This window comes from Dipodomys ordii, unplaced genomic scaffold (genome assembly GCF_000151885.1).
Source record: "Dipodomys ordii isolate 6190 unplaced genomic scaffold, Dord_2.0 Scaffold19, whole genome shotgun sequence".
Taxonomy (NCBI): domain Eukaryota; kingdom Metazoa; phylum Chordata; class Mammalia; order Rodentia; family Heteromyidae; genus Dipodomys; species Dipodomys ordii.
In genome coordinates this window covers 3072662-3079603 of record NW_012267235.1, presented here as the reverse complement: position 1 = coordinate 3079603, position 6942 = coordinate 3072662, and positions in this window count along the sequence as shown.

The window sequence follows — 6942 nt, the reverse complement described above, 5'->3', positions numbered from 1 at the left end:
GGCTAGCACTCTACCACTTGAGCCACAGTGTCACTTCCAGCTTTTTCTGTTTATGTGGTAATGAGGAATCAAACCCAGGGCTTCATGCATGCTAGGCAAGCACTCTACCACGAAGCCACATTCCCAGCCCTCCTTTTCCCATTTTTGGGCTCCATTTGCCAGCAGTACCAGGGCTGTTGAATGTGCTTTTTCTATACTTGCTTGCATGTTTTGCTTTAATGGCTTCTATAGCATTAAGTCCTTTTGGAGTTTAGGAATTTTTTTTCTGTTTCTTGACCTTTTAATTTGGACATTGATCGTTTGGAGTCTTTTTTTTTTTCATTTTGGTTTGATTTTTGCACAGATTAGGCTGGAATATCTCAGATTTTTTTCTTTCTTTCTTTTTGCTGAAACTGTCTCTAGTTTTCTCCTCATAAAACCCGTCATCTTCAGTAGCAGCAGCAGTGTGGGCATTACTTTTCTTGGTGGAATTTTGCTACCACTCCCAGGGGGGTAAATTGCTATCCAGATGCACTTGAGTTTTACTCCCTCCTCCTCCTCCTCTTCTCAGTCTGTATCTTCTTCAAGCGCTGCCCACTAAGATGTGCAGACACTGAACCCTGTAAGCCCAAGACCCCAGGTGGAGCCATTTCCAGGCTTTGAGGATGGCCGGTCATCCTTTGAAGAAAAAATCCTCCCAAGTGGGTTGTTGTTCATTTTCGCTGGCTCTCACTTTCCTCGTCGTTCGCTTTAAGGTGAGCATCTGTGTCAGCCTTTAGTTCACAAAGACAAAACTCTGGGATGCAGGGGGCTGGTGCCCACGCCCTACTCCACGCTGCGGGGTGGGAGGGAGAGAGGCAGACAGAGAGGCAGACAGAGACAGTCGAACACTGCTCCAGATAACAGAGTGGCAAGGTGGAGTCCCATTCTCCAGAGCTGTTGAGAAGTTCTGATCTGTCTGCTAGGACTGTTTCTGGCTGGGTTTGGGAGTCATGTGGGGAAGATTAAAACCTTTCTTTAGCTGTGTTTGTCCTGAGTCTATAGCTGAGTGAGTTCATTTTAGGGACATTGTCAGCCAAGACATGGCAGATTTACTGGAATGTCTCTTAGATGATTAATATAAAATCTACTGGAATTAAAAAAGCGGGGGAAGGGGGATCCACATGCCGGCATCTCATGCCTGTAATCCTGTCTACTCAGGAAACTGAGTAACTGAGTTCTGAGGACTCAGGTTCAAAGCCTGCCTGGGCAGGAAAGCCCAATTAATCACCAGAAAACCAAAAGTGGCACTATGGCTCAACATGGTAGAGTGCTAGCCTTGAGCAAAAAAGCCCAAGGACAGTGCCCAGGCCCTGAGTTCAAGCCCCACAGCGGACAATAAAAAAAAATTTTTAAGTATAGCTTCTACCACTGAGCCACATATCTAGTACTAAAAAAAAAAAAAGGTTGGTTTGTTTATCTATTTATTTATTTGCACTGGAGATTGAGCCTAACTTGGCAAGCACTCTACCACTAGAGCCATGCCCACAATGTGGTTTTCGTTTTTGAAACAAGGTCTCTAAGATTGTTCAAGCCGCCCTCAAACTATCCTTCTGCCTCTCCCTTCACAGTAGCTGGGATGATGGGCATGTTCTACCACATTTGGCCTAGGAGAATTTTTATTATCTTTAAGTAGTTGTACAAAGGAGTTGTCATTTAACAGTTTATGAATACAAAAACATCTTAGTCAATGTCACCCCTTTCAATATTCTCATCCATCCCTCCCCAACCCACACATTTCCTCACTTTTTTTTTTATTATTGCCTAAGAATTTTAAGGAACAGTTCAGTATGGAAGGCCCCACTAGTGACAAGGCAGAAGGACAACAATGGAAGCAAGCAATAGCGTGACTCTGAGAAGTAGAATGATACCTGCCCACCATGTTCTAGAGAAAGGGTGCAGACATTATGCTCTATCATTTGTCTGTGTTCCCAGACTTGGAATCTCTTTTGAACAGGATGTTGAGGGCTGAGATGGGTCCACAAAGTTTTCTTCTGAGTGACTGGTCCATCTTGACTAGCGAATGATATAGCCCAGGTACAGCTCCTAAGGTTCAGCCTCCCTCCCTCCCTCCCTCCCTCCTTTCCTCCCTCTCTCCCTCTTTCTCTCCCCACCTCTTTCTTTTGGTCAGTTTTAGGACTTGAACTCAGGGCCTGGGAGCTGGCCCTGAGCCTCTTTGTGCTCAAGGCTAGCACTCTACCATTTGAGCCACGGTGCCACTTCCAGTTTTTGAGTGGTTAATTGGAGACAAAAGTCTCATGGGGACTTTTCTGCCCAGGCTGGCTTCAGATCTCAGCCTCCTGAGTAGCTAGGATTACAGTGTGAGCCACAGGTACCTGGCTCAGGATGGTCTCTTAAAAGCATGTGGATGCCTTCAGTAGTAGACTCAGCCCTGGCAAGGGAAGTACTTTAAGTTTATAGGGACCCAGGGCAAGACAGTAAAACCAACCTCTTAGGTAAGACCTCTGGGTCTATTCAGATACAATGTTTGGTCTGGGATGGGAAGGGGTCTATTCTGGAAGTTGCTGGTTTTATTTGAAGGACAATTCTGCATAGCCCATTGCTATTGCTGGGAGATAGGTCAGTAGGTCTTCCCTAAGTAAGGAAGGTGAATTTCGTTTGGGTTTTAGTTGGTACTAGGATTAGAACTCAGGGCCTCTGATGGCTAGGCATGCGCTCTGCTTCTGATATTTAAATCCCTAGGGTAAGACCAGCCAATTTCAAACGGGACTTCCTGTGTGACTCACCTATGTCATTGTGTGAATGATGACTCACAGATCTCAGGAAGGCGCATTTAAAGTCAACTGTTTCACCACAAAGGACACAAGTGAACAATGAGGAGAGGAGAGCTGAACCATCAAGTCTGGAAGGGTCGTGAACTCAGCAGCTTCTGCCCTGTGGTGGTGGAGCATGCAGCCAGGGAGCTGAGGGAGTCGGGGTCGTTACTTAACTGTGACCCAATAATCATGGGTCACCTGACTGAACTCGCCAACATGGGCGCTCCCAATATTGGGCAGGTACAAAGATTCAACTTCGTGTGTGTGTGTGTGTGTGTGTGTGTAAAACTTCGTGTGTGTGTGTGTGTGTGTGTGTGTGTGTGTGTGTATTTTCCTGCCCAGGCTGGTTTCACACTGTGATTTTCAGCCTCCTGAATAACTAGGGTTAAAAGTGTGAGCCACCAGCTCTCAGCTACTTCCAACTTTTTAAAAATCTACACGTCTACTTTTTAATGAAGCACTTGGTCTCTGTGGTGGCCAGCCCTCATTCTGACACTGCCTAGGAGCCTGTCTAACAGACCGTTCTATCACAAGACATTCCGTGCCTGTCTGTGTGTGCCAAGCACCAGGGACAGAGGGCATGTCTTGCACACACTACCACAGCTGGCTTTCACCATGGTTACAATTACCAACACTTGTTGTCATTTTGGGAAAACAAACAAGATGCTATATTTAGAGGATTCAAGGGAGTTCACATACGGTGGTCATAAGTAAATTAATGGCAGTTGTATTTTTTTTTTCTATCTACATTTAACATAGGTTTCGGGGCTGGGCTATAGGGTAGTTTAGAGGTAGTCTGCTTGCCTTTCAAAGGCCTAGGCTCAGTCCTCAAAACTGAAAATAATAATAATATACATAAAATTAAATAGGTTGAGCTGGCGGCTCATGGCTGTAATCCTAGCTACTCAGGAGGCTGAGACCTGAGGATTGTGATTCAAAGCCAGCCTGGGCAGGAAAGTCTATAAGACTCTATCTCCAACTAACTGCCAAAAAGCTAGATGTGGAGCTATGTCCCAAGTTGTAGAACAAATCCAAGCCCAAGGACTAGTACAAAATTTAAAAACATATAGGTTAAAAGACCTGTCAGACCTGGTGGCTTACTTTGGATCATAAAGGACATTCTGATTTCCAACTTATATTTTTACAAAACTTTGACTTAATGGACATCAGATAATCACTCAGTGTATTTGAAATATGTGGTTTCTTCCCATTGAAAACTATTTGTATTATAAACTAACTGAAGTTAATAATACATACTGTATAGTATATACTATATATTATATATATAGTTCATATGTAGTATATATTATAGAGTATTAAATAATATGTAGCATATATTATACCGTATGTTATATGTATATTACATATCATATATTAAATGTACATATTATATACAAATATACAATATATACTGTATTACATTCATATATATTCATATATAATACATAATATATGTATATGTATAAAGATCAGTTATTCTGGTACACACTGCTAATGCCAAGGCTATAGTTTGGAGTGCTTAGTGTCCCCAGAGTTCTGTCAAACGCTTGGCTCTCAGCCAGGATACACTGTCGGGAGATCGGTCCCAGGGGAGGTACTCAGGTCCCTGGGGATGTGCTCTGAGGAAGATCTCCGGATCCTAGCCCCTTCCTTTTTATCATTGCCTCCTGTCCAGGAGATGGTTTGCTTCATTCTGGACTCCATGGTGTGCTGTATCACCACAAGCCTGAAAGAGCCAATCTGTTATGGACTGGAACCTCCCAAACTGTGAGCCAAGATTCACTTTTCCTCTTTATAACTTACTCATCTCCAATATTGTGCTATCATGACATAAAGCTGACTAATACAGCCAGAAACTCAGATCTGAATACTGACTCTACTTTGAGCCTATGCCCAAAATGTTTATGTGTTCTGTGGTTCAAATCATAGCCGTAAAATTTCCTCTAAAATATTTTGTACCAATAATAGTATAGTAAAACAGTCATTGAATTGTATATCATACTGCCATGTTTTTAGTTATCCTTTGTAAATATTATTACAATTGACATAATAGACTTCCTTATGAATAATGAGTGAGTGATACAATCCATACTTTTCAGATAGAGAAACCATGCTGTTGTTAATTTGCTCTGAAGGTAGGAGCTGAGTTTTGAGTTTGAAAGTTCTAAGTGTCTATATCAATTATTGTATTAGATGTACCTTCCTGCCCCAAATTGGAGGTCTCAAAATTCCATAGTCTAGGAATAGCTGCACATTAGGTGAGAATAAGATTGTTAACATTGGGCTGGGAAGGTGGCTCAGTGGTAGAGCACTTGCCTTGCATTCATGAGGTCCTGGGTTCAATTCCTCAGCACCACATAAGCAAAAAGAAAAAAAGCCAGAAGTGGTGCTATGGCTCAAGTGGTAGAATGCTAGCCTTGAGCTGAAGAGCTGAGGGACAGCGCCCAAGCCCAGAGTTCAGGCCCCATGACTGGACCCAAAAAAAAAAGATTGTTAACATTATCATGAGAACAAAACAAGAATTGATGTAAAGGAATCAAGAATGATGTTGGGATTCAAACCCTAGTATTAAGTTGGAAGTTCTCCTTCTAATTTAGCCTGGTCCTTTGTATACTACAGAAAGAAAAAAAACATTAACAGAAAGGTCTATAGAACCTCTTAAATTATCAGTGAGAATAAAATTGCAAGAACTGGGTGCTACTCAGGAGGCTGAGATCTGAGGATTGTAGTTCAAAGCAACAGGCAGGAAAGTCCGTGAGATTCTTATCTCCAGTTAACCTCCAGAAAACTGGTAGTGCAGCTATAGCTCAAAGTGATAGAATGTTGGCCTTGAGCAAAAGAGCTCAGGGACAGTACCCAGCCCCAAGACCAAAAAAAAATTTTTTTCAAGAAACATCCAATTTTGATATGAATAAAATTAACAACTACTTGAAATGGATTTGTTTCTAGAATGGTTTAGATCAAGAAAAAGCCATTTGTGAGCTTGGTGCTGATGGCTCACATCTAACTAGCTACTCAGGAGGCTGGCATCTGAGGATCTTAGTTCAAAGCCAGCCCAAGCAGGAAAGTCCATGAGACTCTTATTTTCAGTTAACCAACAAAAAGCCAGAAGTAGAGCTGTGGCTCAAGTGGTAAAGCACTAGTCTTAAGCAGCAAAGCTGAGGGACAGCGCCCAAACCCTGAATTCAAACCCCAGAATCAACACACATATACACACATACTAAGCAAAAGATAAAAGCAAAAGATAAAAACAAACAAAAGAAGTCATTTGTGGTCACTAGAGTATAAAATGTGGCTTTCAATGCCAAAGTGTAATGAAATTAAATTTATGTTGCTCTCTTTTTGCTTTCTTTTCTATGAACTAATCATGAATTTACTCTGTCACTTGAGTTTGCTTAGCAGCTGGTGTTGATGAAAAGATACTGGTGGTAATATATAGTAAAGATGGTTATAATAAACCTAGTACAATATGCTGAAAATTTTTATGAGCCAGTTCATAATGTACATGAGAACTTGTCAAAAAAAATCAATACTTTAGTGAATGATAAATCTGATGAAGAGGGTGAAGTTCTGAGATCAAAGATTTTGGATTAGTCTGCTGTTAATTTAAAAATGCAGACTATATTTGCATATTTCTCCATCTTTGTTTTTCCCTATTACATTAGTAAACACGTGTAAGATTCTTTCTGCAATTTGATCGTTATTAGATGTTTAATAAAAATTAGGTCTGATGATATTAATTTGCTGTTAACTAATGTTGTACGACATTGCTAAATGACAGTCCATCTGTCAAATGAATGTCATGACATCGTACTTGTTATTTTAATATGTTAGGAGGATGAAATGTGTTTTTTAGATATGTTTTACATTTGCACTAAGTAATGGAAAGTACAATATATTATGTGTCTGTGCCCCGAGGAAAGTTTTTTTTTTAACAAAAATAATTGAAGGTAATAAATCTCCCCTCCCCCCATTTTTCCCCAGGAATCGCCCATTTCCCAGTTTACCTTCCGTACGGATTCTTGCATCTTCTAAGCATAGCCATCCTTTTGGATAGTAAGGAGAGTGAGCATGGTTGGGAACGCTAGGAACATAAGCTATAAGACCTGACCAAAATTTGCTTAGCCCTGGGATGTTGACTTGGTGA